This window comes from Berghia stephanieae, chromosome 5 (genome assembly GCF_034508935.2).
Source record: "Berghia stephanieae isolate SIO BIC M18660-M18661 chromosome 5, UCSD_Bste_1.3, whole genome shotgun sequence".
NCBI classification, from domain to species: Eukaryota; Metazoa; Mollusca; class Gastropoda; order Nudibranchia; family Aeolidiidae; genus Berghia; species Berghia stephanieae.
In genome coordinates, this window is record NC_088364.1 from 54411697 (window position 1) to 54429739 (window position 18043).

Consider the following 18043-nt stretch of genomic DNA (forward strand, 5'->3'; position numbering starts at 1 on the left):
GTTAACAGCGTTGTCTCTGTTGGGGGGAAATGTAATATCGCTTTGAGCGCGTTTAGAGGATATTGCACTATATACAAGCTCAAGTTTGTTTTTGTTTTTGTTTGTTTGTTTTTTGTTTGTTTGTTTGTTTTTTTGTTTTGTTTTGTTGTTTTTTTTTTTTGGGGGGGGTTGTTTGTTTTTTTTGTTTGTTTGTTTTTTAGTTGTTTTTGTTGGGGTTTTTTTTTTTTTTTATTTGGGGGGGGGGGGTATCTGGCGCTGAAATGACCTTAATGTGTTGCAAGCGCCGCAAAACCCTTAAAACAGACAAATCAATACCACCTGGCAGGTTTGGCGACCTCTGATAGCTACAATTCTCCAAGAATGGCCGATTCGGTAGGTTTACTCTTTCTCTTTTGAGTCCTGTGTAAAAATAATTGTGGTGGAATTCAAATCCCGAGTCTCCAACAGTTCAGGAGTTATCGAGATATTTTTGGGCCATTCGACTCTCTGGACGTTGTTTCTTATAATGATTTCTTGTAGAATTTGATTGATAGACGGTAGTAATCCAGAATGACAGAGCACTTAATAGTACGATAATAATGCGTTGATTTGTGTGTATCTATGTGGTCTGTGTTTACGATATCAATTACACATCTAATTTTTCAAAAAATTGAGTTGCCTTTTAGATTTACTAGGTTCAAGGCGACACACTGATTACGATATAAGTAAATAAAATAAATTAAATGTAAGTACCAAAAGATATATAATGAATAATGAATGAATTAATAAATGAAGGAATAAATGGATATTTGAGAATCAGTATAACTTTATCATAAAGCAAAGCTTGTCCCTGTTAACAATAATCATTGTGTTTAAAAGTCAGTATCTGCTTTGTAAATACAGTTATATCGTTATCATTAAACCTACAACAAATCTCGCCTTTTCTGTCACTTGATGATAACTAAATGAATTTACTTTGTACAAAGCTGATCATTATATGTATAAATACACTTGTTTTCTATTGGCCTTGCACGGATACGCATAATGCAAATTACTGTAAAATAAATTATATTATCGTCACTGACGAGTAAATTGAAATCATTGAATTTTAAACCTGTTATCAAGCTTAAATATTGCTATGATTTTATTATACTATAATATGTAAAATGCACTTTATTGGAGTTTCTGTATTGTATAAGAATGTAGGGTACCATGCTATGGTATGGAAAGCAAGATATTATACCATATTAAAAATGAAATAAAATAAAATAAAATTCCATTTATTCATCCCATAGGGGAAATGTGTTTCTAGGGTCTATTCCAAGGGAAAACTGGAATAACCCAGGCGTTAGCCGCAGTGCAGCGCCGCAAAGTGAGCTAGAGCGAGGTGACTTGCTCAAGGTCACACAGCACAGAGGGTAATCGAACTCGGTACCTTTCAGGTACGAGCAAAGGCCATACCGCTGAGCCACGCTGCCTCCTGTCCTGCAGGAGGTCTAATTAAAATCATAATGTTGGGCATTGAGAGATATCTCTATTTTACGAATTAAAGGAGATTATCGCGTTGACATCAAATCATGCCATGGCTAAATTAAACTTAAATTTATAAAATTAACGTTTGTATAAGTTAACGAGGACGATAAATAGGGATGGCGGTGTTGTTTTTCATGATGATGATGATGATGATGATGATGATGATGATGATGATATTGATGATGATGATGATGATGATGATGATGATGATTATGAAGGTGATGATGATGATGATGATGATGATGATGATGATGATTATGAAGGTGATGATGATGATGATGATGATGATGATGATGATGATGATGATGATGAGGAGGAGGAGGAGGAGGAGGAGGAGGAGGAGGAGGAGGATGTTGAGGATGATAATGACGATTGATGATGATTGATGATGACGATTGAGGATTATGATGATGATGATGATGATGATGATGATGATGATGATGATGATGATGATGATGATGATGATGATGATGAGTGTTTGATGATTCATATGCTTTTGATCTATGTAAAACGACGAACAGGTAAACGGACATTGCTATAATAAGTCATCGGATGTTAGTAGGACACGGAGAAGCATACATGCATAAAGATATCCCTTGTGGTTTGTGACCATAGCGCTGCTAGGATTGCTTCCATGTGTAGATTGGCGTGAATATAATCTGTACTCGGGTTGGATCATTAAATCTACGTTTCTGAATAGTGAGTGTGTGTCTTTATCGTCTAAAAAGAACTTTAAAATTACCCAAGATATTCTTGATTAACAAATATAAAATACGAAATTTTCCTTGCAAGTATAATTTGACCAATTCGACAAATTTTATCTTTATCAATAGTGGCGTATAGAAGCAAGTCATTTTCGATGACCTGATAAGACTTTAGCGTGATTGTTAGTAAAAAAGAACGTGAATATTGTGGTCACTTTGAAAGCGAAGCTTGTTTGAATTTTCCTCTTAACTCCAAAATCCAATATTTGTACCTCTTACTGATTTCCGTCTTTGAATTTCTTCAACATGTAACACCTTATCGATGAACGATTGTACAATAAAATGTTTTAATTCTTTTTTTTAAATCTGGATGTGTCTCCTTATGTTTTTCTTGAAGATCTAACGTTCTATTACCTTGTTACCCAAGTTTTATGACTGGAAAATTAAATAAGCTCCCCTTATCTGAGCCTTTGGACTATGCATCATCTCACTCAACTCAGGTAATTATGAGTACCTATTAAATGAGTGAAGTTGTCGTCGCTTACATATTTCCTAATGACTATTTTAGACCGCCAGAGACCTGAGTAATTTTTTTTAATTTTCAAGAACCAACTATACTGAATGACGTCCCATGTTTGACAGTTTTTAACTAGATAAGGGTCATTTAAATTGATCTTTATTTGAAGGAGGAGATTTCTAGACAAAAATTTTAACAGTTTTTTTCTTCAGAGTACGGCAGCTAAAATTTTTTATATTGCACCCCAACTATTGGGCACAGGTGACGGGATTTTGTTCTTCTGTGAGTAAAAGCCTTTTTTATATAGCGCAATATCCACTAATCGTACTCAAAGCGCTTTACAAAGGGTCCCTGACCAACAGCAACAAATAACATGTAGAACGAGGCATGACGCCTGTTAGGCTATTTTACAATTTTTCAACAGAGACAATGCTGCTGACGGCCAGGTACTCATTTTACACCTGAGTACGGTGAGAGAATGGGAGTAGAGAGTCTTTTTTTCAAGGAATCAACTATGCGCCGACCGAGGTTCGAACTCAGGACATTCCGATCCGAAAGCGAGTGCCACACCACAAGACCACACTCCTCTTCCATATACAACAAAATCACGTTTAAGTTCACAAAATAAACAAAATACTATTTGTCCGGAATGATAAGAGAAACAAAACGAGATAAATCGTTTAGAATTCATGAAACCACGGTCAGGGTGTGTGCCCAGTTTACTCTTCATCCTTCTCTCTCTATCTATCTATCTCTCTCTCTCTCTCACACACACACATACACACACACTCTCTCTATCTCTCTTTCTTTCTTTCTTTTACTCTCTCTCTCTCTCTCTCTCTCTCTCTCTTTCTTTCTTTCTTTCTTTCTTTTACTCTCTCTCTCTCTCCCTCTGTCTGTCTCTCTCTGTCTCTCTCTCTCACTCTCTCTCTCTCTCTCCCTCTCTCTCTCTCTCTCTCTCTCTCTCTCTCTCCTCTTTCTTTCTTTGACTCTCTCTCTCTCTTTCTCTCTCTCCCTCTGTCGGTCTGTCTCTCTCTCTATCTTTCTCTCTCTCTCTCTCTCTCTCTCTCTCTCTCTCTCTTTATTTCTTTCTCTTTTTTCTCTCTTTATCTCTCAAACAAAACAATCAAGTGATGCCATTGTGCCCTGGATAAACAATATAACGGAGAGATAACTTAATAAGTATCTATGGAAACATTGGGGTAAGTAGTGATGGACAGGATAGGTCAGGGACTGGAGAGAAGAAGGTGAAAATCGGTCAACTAGTAATTCTTTCAGTGCACAAAGTACCAAATCCCATGTGAAAATGTTCGTGGACAATAATAATAATAATAATAATAATAATAATAATAATAATAATAATAATAATAATAATAATAATAATAATAATAATAATAATAATAATAATAATAATAAAAATATTAATATAATAAAAATAATAATAATAATAATAATAATAATCACAATAATGGAAACGATAATAATTATAAGAATGATATTATAATAACAATACTTATTATTATTGTTGTTATTATTATTATTATTATTATTACTATTATTATTATTATTATTGTTATTATTATTATTATTATTATTATTATTTTTATTATTATTATTATTATTATTATTATTATTATTATTATTATATTATTATTATTATTATTATTATTATTATTATCATTAGAAGAAGAAGAAGAAGAAGAAGAAGAAGAAGAAGAAGAAGAAGAAGAAGAAGAAGAAGAAGAAGAAGAAGAAGAAGAGGAAGAAGAATCTACTATTTAAAATTAGGGTTGGGAATCAACATAGGTGCGTAAGCCAAGGTTAAATGTGTATCATGAAGCACAGAATTACTGGCAAATCTAAATATTTGAAGACTGTTTTTCACAGATTGATATACCACTAATATAACTATAACTTCCAATCCTTTTTTTTTTTATTTCAGGCTAATTCTAAATGAATAGAGCAGTAAAGTTAGGTGCCCCAAACGTAAACAAAGGTCGAGAAGCACGTGGCAAACCACATGTTCCTGTCTTGACAGCTCACGTTCCAATGTAAATAATAGAAAAAAATAACCTTTAAAATGTGGCTGTTAGGTGGCAAAAGAAACACATATTCATAAATACTCGATCATGCATCAAATAATGTCTAGATATGGATATTTTATGGAACAAAAGGTAAAATTTTCTAAAATTTATCAAAAGTTACAGTCTATCTATTTTTAGACCAGAGCAAATTATTGCGCTGGTGTGAACAAAACGAGAATTATTCGGAGCCTGATTTTCAGAATAATTTAGCCTTATATTATTATTTCTGCAACTGTTAGATTTTATGTAGACATATTTTCAATACAGAAAGTGGATTGCCTACAACTCAAACTACAAAATTGGGAGACCTATATTGTGCGTAAATTATTCCGGTCCTAACGGAAATCACTAGCAACTTGTTATTGTTTACGTTTGGGGCACCTAACTTTACTGCTCAATAATGCGTTTGATTTCATTGCGAGTATAATTTATTCTACGCAATTCTAGCATATACACAACAAATTTGATGATGTAATTTTAAATCTCTCTTGATACTATCAAGTAATAATAACCCCAAAAAATGATGACGCGACCAATCAAACCGCAAGATTTGTGGCACACCCCGCCGCCGATCCGTGAAGATCTTTGTTAATTCCCACAATACAGAAGAATGATAATTAAAATAGATGAGTACCTGTTCGTAATCGGTGCATCTTAACGGATCGTTTTTATGCAGATTTGCAACCGATGCTGTGTGTAGTCTTCGTGTAGCTAGTACCTACACGGAGTGTGAAATCTATCCCAAAAATTAATAGGGTCACAAACGTTATATTATTATTCCACGCCTTTCATTGGAAAATCTTATCATTTCTTAGTAAATACGCAATCGTTGAATACTGCTTTAAACGCGTGGTATAAAATATTTTTATTCGACGATTGCAGAATATTTTAGCTTTGTTTATTGGCTTGAATAAACTTTGAAAAGACAGCTGATTGGTCATTTAAAATAACCTTTAAGCGCGTATTAACAGAATTTCAAAGTTTTTCTTTTTTTTGGTGAAAGTCAAACTCAGAAAAAACACAAATGGCGAATCGAAGATATCACTGCCGTGCGTCAGAACCATTAAAATTCACCACCAATTACTTATTCTATGTGAATAATCCGTTGGCTACCCTACCCTCCCCCCCCCCCCCCCCCCCCCCCTCCTGATCACACACACACAGAGAGAGAGAGAGAGAGAGAGAGAGAGAGAGAGAGAGAGAGAGAGAGAGAGAGAGAGAATAATAAAATTATCGGGATTTGATAAACATCAACCTTTAACGCTACGATCGTCAAATTGATTAGAAGGAACATTCCATTCTATACGAGAGTTAAAAAACAAAAACAAATCTCACTAACACATGACTGGAACACAATGTTAAACGTTAATAAATACTTTCAATTTCATTGTGCCTTCATTGCATGGTGTACATCGATAATACAAAATTCGGATTACAAGATCATCAAACATTGAAATAAACGTCTCACAGCTTTAGCACACAATAACAAAAACAAGTGTCGGCATTATATGTCAAGAAGAATTTCTAGTGCCAGATTAATTTATTAGAAAATGCCAAACAAAATTCACTAGACTATTTGAATTGGTCTAAGTAAATGCCAAAATTTTAGAGGCAACACATTTTCTAGTAGATCGCTTGAATTGCTTATCCCATTTACATGGTAAGTGTCTAGACAAGCCTTTTTTTTTTTGTTTAATGACAATTTTTTATATCGCATTAAAAGTACCCAATTGGCATCTTGCAAGTGACGTCTCGCCTTTTTGTTATAGGAGAATCCCCTTGGACGTGCGATGTGTAAATTGAATTCATTGAAAAATGAAACATTTTTACAAATTAATTATTTGTTATGAAATATCTAAGAATATAACTTTGAGGGGTGTAATAAAAGTATTCTTTCGCGGCTTTGAATTTATTAAATTCGTTATAATTTTGTATCGCGGAATAACTCACTCGCAAGTTCGTGTGTTATTTGGCGCGATGAAAAATTAATTCATAAAGAATCCTATAATATGATATCCGTAGGTACGTCTTTGTTAATAAAACTAAATTCTAAAACAAGCGCTGATACGTCCGAATTAAATTGAAAACTGCAGAATAGAAGTAGCATTAAAGACAAAATAATATTTTAGAAAGACATTATTAAACGTCTTAATTTGCTAAGTGTAATGTCGAGGTTAAGCTGTTAAACTCTAGCCTCTAAGGTACTGGGTTCGAATCCTGGTGTGAATAATTTTGTAAAATAAATTTACATTTTATTGAGAAAAAAAATCATTTTTATTATCGTTATAGTTATTAGATAATTTTGATACTTTGAATTTTATCTTTATTATTATTATTATTATTTGTTTTATTGGTATTTTCAATATTATCATATTTCATAATAGACTTTTTATTATCTTCAGTATTTGTTTACTACGTTTGTTTGTTGTTGCTTTTTTTGTTCTTATTTTGGTTTTGTATTGTTGTTGTTGTTTGTCTTTCTTTAAAAACTTTTTATCATTTTTTTAAAACACGTCTATCTTAATTATGTTGTTATTATTTATTTGTTACTTTATATCCTATGTTAATTTCCTCAATACGATAGAAGTATAATAGATGACTGCCGTTCGTAATAGCCTTTATTTCTCCGCAAATATTACAGGTTCTCCACCAGTAATAATAATAATAATAATAATAATAATAATAATAATAATAATAATAATAATAATAATAATAATAATATAATAATAATATTATTATTATTATTATTATAAATAAGGGGTGCAGCGTGGCATTTTATTTATTTTAATTTATTTATTTATTATTTATTGATTGATTTATTTATTTATTATATTGTTATTATTATTATTATTATTATTATTATTATTATTATTATTATATAGTAGTAGTAGTAGTTAGTAGTAGTAGTATAGTAGTAGTAGTAGTAGTAGTAGTAGTAGTAGTATAGTAGTAGTAGTAGTAGTAGTAGTAGTAGTAGTAGTAGTAGTAGTAGTAGTAGTAGTAGTAGTAGTAGTAGTAGTAGTAGTAGTAGTAGTAGTAGTAGTAGTAGTAGTAGTAGGAGTAGTAGTAGTAGTAGTAGTAGTAGTAGTAGTAGTAGTAGTAGTAGTAGTAGTAGTAGTAGTAGTAGTAGTAGTAGTAATAATAATAATAACTATAATAGTATTAATAATTCTATTATTCTATTTTGCCTTTTCCGCCACGACATCGTAAGATATCGCCGCCTAGGCATTCCAAACAAGATGTCTGATGTCAACAGGAATCACCCATGTTGTCCAAGTGAGCAAGTTGGGGTTAAATAATCTTGCTCAAGGATAAAAACGAAAGTGCCTGAAGCGGGGCTCGAACCCGGGTCCTTCCGGGTCACAATTCTATGCCTTAACCACTTGGCCACTATAATAATATTAATAAAGTTGTAATAACAATATTATTGAAGAAAAGAAGAAGAAGAAGAAGAAGAAGAAGAAGAAGAAGAAGAAGAAGAAGAAGAAGAAGAAGAAGAAAAGAAGAAGAAGAAGAAGAAGAAGAAGAAGAAGAAGAAGAAGAAAAAGAAGTTGAAGAAGTGCTATTACCTGGTTCTGAAATTGGACATTTAGACATATAAAGGTTATTGAAAAACGTTGGCACATATCCAAATATTTCAAATTTTGAGTGAATAACAAATTGTTCGTTATTCTTGACGTTATTTTTTCTGTTTGGATCAACTGGCCTCGATATATCAACCATCTAAAGTGAAGGTTTATAAATGGTGCCATTTGGACAGGCTTCCTGCATCAAAATCAGATTGCCATTACGGGTGTTTTTATCTTACTAAATACCCGCATTCGTTTACATAATTGATCTTGTATCATTTACTCGTTTACATAAGTAAATATCGGATGTCCTTCACCACTGGCATAATGTTCCATACTGGCTAGTGAATTTCTACAAAGGCCTACAAAATGTTCTGCATTTACTGAGAATTGGTAACAAAATTGTGTCCTTGGAGCAATAACATCAAGTTCAAGACTAACATTGAAATATGACAACAACAAAAATCAATTATAATGATTTTGACTAAGGCAACAGATTTTCCTTTTTCGGTCATTCTATGGCTTCAATTAATACTTCACCACCACCATTAGTAGTAGTAGTAGTAGTAGTAGTAGTAGTAGTAGTAGTAGTAGTAGTAGTAGTAGTAGTAGTAGTAGTAGTAGTAGTGTAGTAGAGTAATAGTAGTATAGTAGTAGTAGTAGTAGTAGTAGTAGTAGTAGTAGTAGTAGTAGTAGTAGTAGTAGTAGTAGTAGTAGTAGTAGTAGTAGTAGTAGTAGTAGTAGTAGTAGTAGTTCGATAATAAAAACTTGGAACACTGCCATAACTCCTAAATCGTTGTTCATTCCGTAATTGATACACGCCTACTTACGTGTGGTGACATCAATGAGCTCACAACCATTTTAAAGAATGTAAAGTGTACTTAGCATGTGGACATTTTGCCCTTTATTGAAACTGTTCATCCTTTGATATTGTGAGAAACACTGAATAGACTCAAAAGCCCACCGACAAAATGACTTTTAAAATGGCAGCGTAAGCCAATGCAACAAGATGCAACGTTTCGGAAGTACCAAGAACAAATTAGACAAAGCCACCAAACAGTCGTTATCACTCGGAGGGACAATTCATGTGTTATAGTCAAAGATAAAGTGGTTCCATGGTCAATGTCATAAAGTAGAATATGGTACAGAACTGGGCTGTAAATTTATCTATAACAAAAGGTTCCTAAATGAGTCAATAATATATATATATATATATATATATATATATATTTCGTGTTTACTTGAAAAAGGCCAAAGGCCGAAACGTCGTTTGGTTTGTGTTGTTCCATTATTTATGAGTCACATTTACTCCCTTTATCTTTCTCTCTATTTTAAACGTATCTATCCAGTTCATTTAAATTATTCAGAGCAAAATTCTTTCAACAAAAAAGAGTAACATTTTGCAATTCAAAAATATGTCAAACCTGAAAGAAAGAATGAATGCCCCAACACTTCTTTACTTCGATAAAACATTTTTATATATTTTGGCTAGAAAAATGTTACTTTGAACATTACGATATTAGGTCGGGATGAACCTGGTGTCGAAAACTGATTTTCGCATAAAAATGACAAGAAATTTATAATATTTGTTTCAAGCACGATAAGAAGCTACTTTCATTATCTCATACGAAAGATATCAGATTTACCCTATATATATATAATTTTGATAGGGTTTCAATTTTCTGGCATAAACCGTTTTGAAGTCAGGTCACAAAAAGTTATATGACCCTTAACTTCCCAAAAACTCTCAAAAGATACTCAATTCAAAATATCGGCTTGGAGAGTTTTTGGCGAATTGAGGTTCAAACGAATTGATCTTTATTTGGAGTGAAGAAACATTTCTGGCAAAAAAAAAAAAAAGAAAAAAAATGTTTTTTGTGAGATTACAGCAGTATTCTCTCTACGTGACATTGCAAGAATTTGGAGTGCCATCCATGTGATATGAAGTCACGGACTGTCGCACCCATTTCAATTAAGGTAATTGACAATTACCAAACTAGATCAGATACATCGGAACTATTTGACTTTCCGATCTAATGGACTTTAATATTGATAGTGTTATTGACGTAATTCGACATTTGACAAATCACACAGGGGCTGAGAATTTTGCGCAATGCGAAAATAAAGTGAGTGTATCGAAAGTGGGACTCGAACGTCAGTTGCCAATGCTACACCAAGCAATTTCCACTCGGCCATCCATAGACAAATGTAGAAAGAGAGATACACAGAGTACATATATATATATATATATATATATATATATATATATATATATATATATATATACTTCGCGAAGTCCCAGGTTTGAAAGCTTTTGCCAAGATGAAGGTCCTTTAAATCGATCGATATTTGAAGGACGAGAGTCCCAGGTTTGATCTTTTGCCAAGATGAGGGTCATTTAAATCGATCGATATTTGAAGGACGAGTGAAATGGTTAAAGACGATAACTATGTTGGTAACAATGCGTACTTTGGTACGGGTAAATATTCATGAGAAATCGTCATGAGACTTTCCTTTTGGGTTTAAGCTGACGTACTCTGATAAGACGCTTTTTCTCCTTTTTGGCCGGAAAAAAAACTTACTTCAAATATCATTCCATGACCCACAACTTTCTAAAAAGTCTCAATTTTTTTACATGTTGAATGTCAGCGATACTTACAAATTTAGGGTCATTTTTGATCGATCAATATTTGATGTAAAAGTTCCAGTCAAAATTTTAAAATGTGTTTTCTCAAATTACGGCAGTAAGGGTGTGTTGATTAAGTAAATGTTGGGTGTGATGTTATTGAGGCGTGTAACGAATGTTGATTTGCGCCCCAAGCCATCAACATCTTGACGGGCAACCAATGAACCATCCTTGGGAGTTGAGCACTTTTTGTCAACTCTACTCGAAATTCCTTGCTTACCCAGCCTTACAAAATCATTTATGGATGTTAATGGACCGTTCCTCACGAATACCTGCGAGCAATGAAATAATACAAACTGGTCCAGGGCATCAAAAACCATGCTGCCATTTGCTTCGTTCAATCAACTCGCTTAATGTAGCGTTTTTTCTCAAAACTCCATTGAAGATTTGTTGAAAACATCAAATACCATTGTAAAAGGTAAATAGCACATTGTGAAAAAAGTGCATGGGTTTGGGGGGGGGGGGGGGGGCTGTTGAGTGTTTTATGCCTGATCTTTTTCTTATGCCTGAATTCTTTTTCTCTTATCTTTAGTCCATTATTCCTTTTCCATTTTCATCTTTGTATTATTATTCAATCGTCTATTTTTTCTTGTTTAGTCTTTTTGAATGTGAAGAAAATCAACTAAATAATGAATGTTTGTAATGAATTTACTGCTGTAGTATTTTTGTAATATTTTTATTTGTCACAAGACATTTTAATACTCAAGTCTTGATTTGATAACTTTGAATAAATGGAGGGAAACAGCAAATGAATGCGTATTGTTTTAAAACAATGCTATCAGCAATGACAACAAGTTAATATTCATTCGTCATAGACACGATATAATGAAGCACAAAACACGTATCTAGTGGTCATGCATTTTGAAAGCATTAAATGTTCTCGAATTTTTTGTATAAAATCCAAAACTGTTCCAAGTCTTTACTACTCTGAGGAGTGTTTTCCTATAGGATTGTATAAGAGCTCATGTCTTAATCTTGTCCTCAAGGCTAGTTTTCCTAAATGAGGTTTACCTTTTAAAATATAAAGTGTCTCACAATCAAATCCACAGATAATTCTCTTATATCTCAAGTAAAATATTAATGTAGGAAGTATAAAAACGTTATGTAAAAATAATTGCACCAAATACCGGACTAACAGTCCTCTGAATAACAGTTACACGTTAATACCACAAGGACCACACAAGGACCACACAAAACAAAAAGGCTTAAAGCAATTTCATGAGTCAAAGAATTTAACAGTGATTTTCTTCATGGAAACAGCGCCATACCGAGATTTCAAAATATCAAATTTAGTCCCAAAAATTAGATTAACTAATCAAAAACTGAAAAATATAACTGGACACGAGTGATTCTCATTTTTAAAGCAAACTGTATCTTTCAACACGTAAACAAATGATATTTTGTTTAATTTAAAGGATTAAAGAATTAAGTAGTATAATAAATGAGTATTTTATATAAAAAGATCACCATGTACAAAGAACTTTTGCTGATAATGCATTATCCCACTACGTTTATTATAATTAATTATTTACTTTATTATTCTGCCCCGTAGCAATCCATACTTAATTTTCTCAAAGATTCGCATGAAAGTCACTATCCGAATCTTGAAAAGAAACACAGTCTATTACATTGCTAGGGTTTTTGCTATCTTTTTTTATAGGACGCTGATCTCGCTTAAAGTACTTTCTACCAGATCTAATAGACCCAGCTATCAAATAACTACTCTTTGGACAGGGGATTTGAAATAAAATCTTAAGCGCCTGTGGGATCGATATTGGCTTAAGATACGACTGATTTACAAACTGACCTATCAGGGTCTTCACCCCTGACCTTTATGCAAGTTTTTCTAAAGCTATTATTTGTAAACATAAACCTTGTTGCGCTTACACTATCTAATTGGGTGTTTGTTCTATAATGAGATGACTATGATATTTGTGTCCTTTGAGTCTTCTTGATATTTTAGCTTAAAATAGTCGTGTATAATAAAGGCCCCGAGGGGTATTCCGTCTTATGTCGAAACCCAACCGAGAACCATCGCCAAATGAGGCAATCCGTTGATAGAAATAGAAAATGACATGGGTCCAAAAACACGCTGGAATGTTAATCATGTAACATACAGTCTCTATTATTCTAGTAATGTAAATGCTGCTGATCGAAGCTCGAAGAAATAATGTCAACTTCAATCTAATTACGAAAACAGATAAAATGAACGTTTCGGGTTTCCTCTTTATCAACAAACAGGATGAATGAAACACTACAGATGAATGAGATAATGTGGTAGTGGCGTTGATAAGAAAACTCGTCCTTCAAATATCGATCGCTTTAAATGACCCTTACCTTAGTAAAACCCGCACACCTGGAACTTCCCGAAACATTAATTAATACTTCGCTTAAATTCCAGACAGATGGAAGATAATTTTCTGCCGTCTGTCTGAGTTTTAAGTGATGTATTAATGCTGTTATTGCTTTTGTTATTGGCTGGAGAAGGGTTTTGAGCCCGAAACGTTCCGTGTTTGATATTTTGTTCTTTTTCGAAACTGTTATATTCATTTTTTTGTTTTGTTTATTAGATGTAAACAATCAAAATGTACCCATTGACCATCGTGTTACCCTTATCTCTCCCCTTTTTAATTTTCCATATGAATTATGTTTCAGCCCTCTCATAATTTTTGATTGCCCTCAAGCAAAGTGCACATAATATTTTCAAGTCTGATATCTAAAGGTAATTATGATGGGCTTGATTTAACATTTTTGTAATGGGCAGCACTTTGCGTTGGTTTGAGAGTATTTCCATTATAACAATGAGCCTAGAAAATTTGGGTTTTCAGACTTCATCCTGAAGAAACAAACTTTGAAAGGATTTTTGTCCAAGCTTTCATCCTCTACCAATTGCTTTTCTCTCTCTCTCTCTCTCTCTCTCTCTCTCTCTCTCTCTCTCTCTCTCTCTCTCTCTTTTTTTTTTTTTTTTTTTTTTTTTTTTTCTTTTTCTTCTAATTCCGTGTTCTCGCTAGCCTGTTTTGTTGGGTTTTTTGGGGGGTTTTTGGTGGTTATTTTACATTTTATGTTATTAAAAAGTGGTGCTGTCTGTATATAGTAATATCTTGTTTTGTTTCTAAAAAATAATTTGAAGCAGAATCTCTCGCTTCTGAATCTCGCGTGATTTTATATTTGGGGACTAGTTTAATATCGTTATTTGCTCATGTTAATGGGTAAAGTGGTGGTTTATTTTCCAACTCAAATTTGAGGCTTTGTTGAATTCGATACAGTTGAATGCAAGGTTTTGAAAGATCCGATCCCTTTCCAAAATTCAATGTTAAAAGAACAGGATGTGGGACACCCCGATTGGGACTAGAAAGGAAATAGACTTGCCTTTATTCCCACAATGATACAACAGAAAGGAAACTATTGTAAAACGTGGTATTTCGGAGGACTGGTGAACAATATATATATATAAAGGAGAGAGAGAGAGAGGGAAGAGAGAGAGAGAGAGAGAGAGAGGGAAGAGAGAGAGAGAGAGAGAGAGAGAGAGAGAGAGGGTGAGAAGAAGAGAAGGTGAGAAAGAGATAAGAGGAAGGGATTATTCACAAAAGGATGCAACGGAGAGGAAATTATTTTAAAACGTGTTATATCACAGGACTAATGAACAAATGGAGAATACTTGTCAATTTGAGAGTAAGAGGGAGGAGGGAGAGAGGATAGAGAGAGAGAGAGAGAGAGAGAGAGAGAGAGAGAGAGGGTGAGTGAGTTGTATGAATATATAATGTTATTTTATTTTGAAGGGTAATCGTGCCTCTGATACATTTAGAAAAAAAAGGGAGGAGAAAAAAAAGGAGTGAGAGAAAAAAAGAGAGATAAAGAGAGAACGAGATAGGGAGAAAGAGAAAGATGTAAAAGACTAAGAGATCAAATGAAGAATAAAACGAGACAGACAGACAAAGATATATATATATATATATATATATATATATATATATATATATACACACATATATATATATATATATATATATATATATATATATATATATATAGAGAGAGAGAGAGAGGAGAGAGAGAGAGAGAGAGAGAGAGAGAGAGAGAAGCGTCTGTCTTTAGTTCAGTTCCCATTAGTGAGGTCATAATAAAAACTTACTCGAGAATACCTGATGTTGACAATGACCTTATTTTTAAAATTTTAAAGTATATTTTTACATAATAGAATTGAAAATTCAGACATGTTTTCAGGTAAATGGATTGAAGCATACCAAACTAAGCCATAACAGGTGATTTGAGAAATGTGATAGACCCATGGGAGTGTTGTAAGAACGTTGTTCCTAATAGAATTAGTACCACTCAGGTAATTAACATACCACTAATGCTCCGCGGATTATCAACCGCTTCCAAATGATGCTTCTCTCTCTCTCTCTCTCTCTCTCTCTCTCTCTCTCTCTCTCTCTCCTCTCTCTTTCTTTCTTTTCCCCTCTCTCTCACACTCTATCTATCAATCTATCTACTATAACTATGTATCTCTCTATCTATCTATCTACTATCTATCTATTATCTATCTTCTATCTTTATCTATATATCTATCTATCTTTCTCTCTTTCTCTCTTTATTTATCTATCTGTCTATCTATCTATTCTCTCTCTCCCACTCTTTTTCCTTCTCTCTCTCTCTCTCTCTCTCTCTCTCTCTCTCTCTCTCTCTCTCTCTTTTATATATATATATATATATATATATATATATATATATATTATATATATATATTCACGCAACCGCAAATCTAATCTGAATACTATAAATATTACAAACCAATTTTACTGAAAAGTGAATTGAATACTGTCACACAAAAGTAACTGAGATAAATCTTTGAGCCTAATGACTCAGAAGAACTAGGTGCTGTACTGGGATATTAGTAAACGTTTAAGTAAAATACTCACCAGCTCTGCCCGCCAGAGCAATTGTACTAATACTAAAAAAAAAAAACTCTGTGTAATATATAATGTTTCTGGCCTGATTGAGAGAATCGAGAGAGAACTAATCACTGAGCTGTCGGTCTAAAAACAATAAAAAAAGAGCAGAGTGGCGTTAACTTCACTCATTCAACTCGTTTTTCTGGTTAGATTCGCCACATCTGGTCTTAATGTCATCCCACTTTATTTTCTTCATTAAATCATTATTCATCTATTTCTACTGTTTCTAATGATTATTTGCAATCATTATATGATATGTTTAATAATCCTTCATCGATTTCTATTTTTTCCTAATTAATTTTAGAATCATAATAATATGTACTAGTTCGTTTCTCAAACTTGAGATTTCTAAAAGATAGAGATATATGATATATATATATATAGCTAGTTGAATAATCAGAGCTGATTTTTCTTCATGAATAAGGAAAGAAAATAATTACGCAAAGGCATGGGGAAATAAAATTAAGGAATACAGAAAAATCAAAGGAACACAACGCCCAGTTCATTTCCTGTCAGGTAGAGGATTACCTTTGTTGGAGTCAAATCATCTCGGAGATCTAACGAGGGGAAATTACATTGTCGTGAATTAATGAAAAGGTATTGATGACATGATATTAGCTTTAATAATTACTTTGGGCACGAACGGGTTGGATAAGAGATGGTGGGTGACACGTGGAAGTGACATTAGAGTCTTAAATTAGAATTAGGGTTAAGTTGGTCGAACAAGCTGTGGTGTGTTGAAAGTTAATATTGAGCCTGATATCATCGGTTGTAAAAGAAAGTTAGAAAACGAAAAAGTGGAGAAATCATAGGAGGAGGAGAAGGAGAAAATGGAGGATGAAGAGAAGGATGAAAAATAGGAAGTGAAGGTGTTGATGGAATAAAGAGAAGAAAAGGGGAGAAGAAAGAAAGAAAGAAAGAAAGAAGAAGAAGAAGAAGAAGAAGAAGAAGAAGAAGAAGAAGGAGAGAGGAGGAGGAGGAGAGAGGAGGAGGGAGAGGAGGAGGAGGAGAGGAGAGGAAGGAAGGAGAGAGGGAGAGAGATAAATGTCAAAATACTGTTTTCAATCTCCTTTCAAAATTGTGGAACCAGTCCGTCGGAGGACTGAATACGTACATTGCGCAACTAATCTTCTGGTTCAGATGATGGCATCTTATTTTCTATCCTAAACAAATACTGGTCTGCAATAAAGGTCGTCCACCCTTGCTCTTGCACGCCCCGTCACCATAAATAAGACTCTGCCTATACATCCTGTTACTAAAATAGTTATTCAATGTGTAGCGTTTCCGGTGTTTATGCAATGTCCGAAGGACTAATTGCACTCTTCCAAGGAGTTTTGAACCAGTAGACAGGAGGATAATATGACATCACGACTTCTGTTTCCCTTTGTTGAGGATTTTAATACTGGTGAAACAATGGCTGATTAATATAGTGAGCTGTAATCATAGAAGTAAAAAATATCTCCCGTACTCAAGAAACAATTAATAATTTGGTCAGAAAACTCGTCTTTCAAATATCGATGTTCCAGGTTTGAGAGTTTGTTGTTATATTGTTTTTGTTTGTTTTGTTGGGGTTTTTTTTTTTGCCAAGATGAGGGTCATTTAAATCGATCGATATTTGAAGGACTAGTTTTCTGACCAAATTTTAAATCCATTGTTTTCATGGATAACGTCAGTTAACTGGTCAAAGCGTTTACATATCGATAACTGAGTTTGAATTCGATTGCTACACCGAGACTAAATTGATAATATCGAAACATGAAACTGAGGGGTCAAGTCAGTTTGTAACATTCGAGTATTGATGGTTTGTGTTTGAGTGAAATACACACACACACTACCTCTATCAAATCGTAAAAATACACAATACTACGTGTGTGTAGACTTAAGTGTTTATAGTCCGTTAGAGAGAATTTAATGAGGAGCAATCACCAAACTGAAGATAGAAAGGTGCGAAATACTGAGCCAAATTTAAAGTTATAATATTGCAAATAATCATTATGAGCGAGAGGATGTTTACCGACT

General features: G+C 33.5%; 1 protein-coding gene across 1 annotated transcript in view; it reads right to left on the reverse strand.

Moving 5' to 3' along the window:
• LOC144973219 (uncharacterized) overlaps positions 1 to 18043 on the reverse strand; it is a 498849-nt gene that overhangs the window by 307886 nt on the left and 172920 nt on the right. The gene's annotated exons all lie outside the window — the stretch shown is intronic.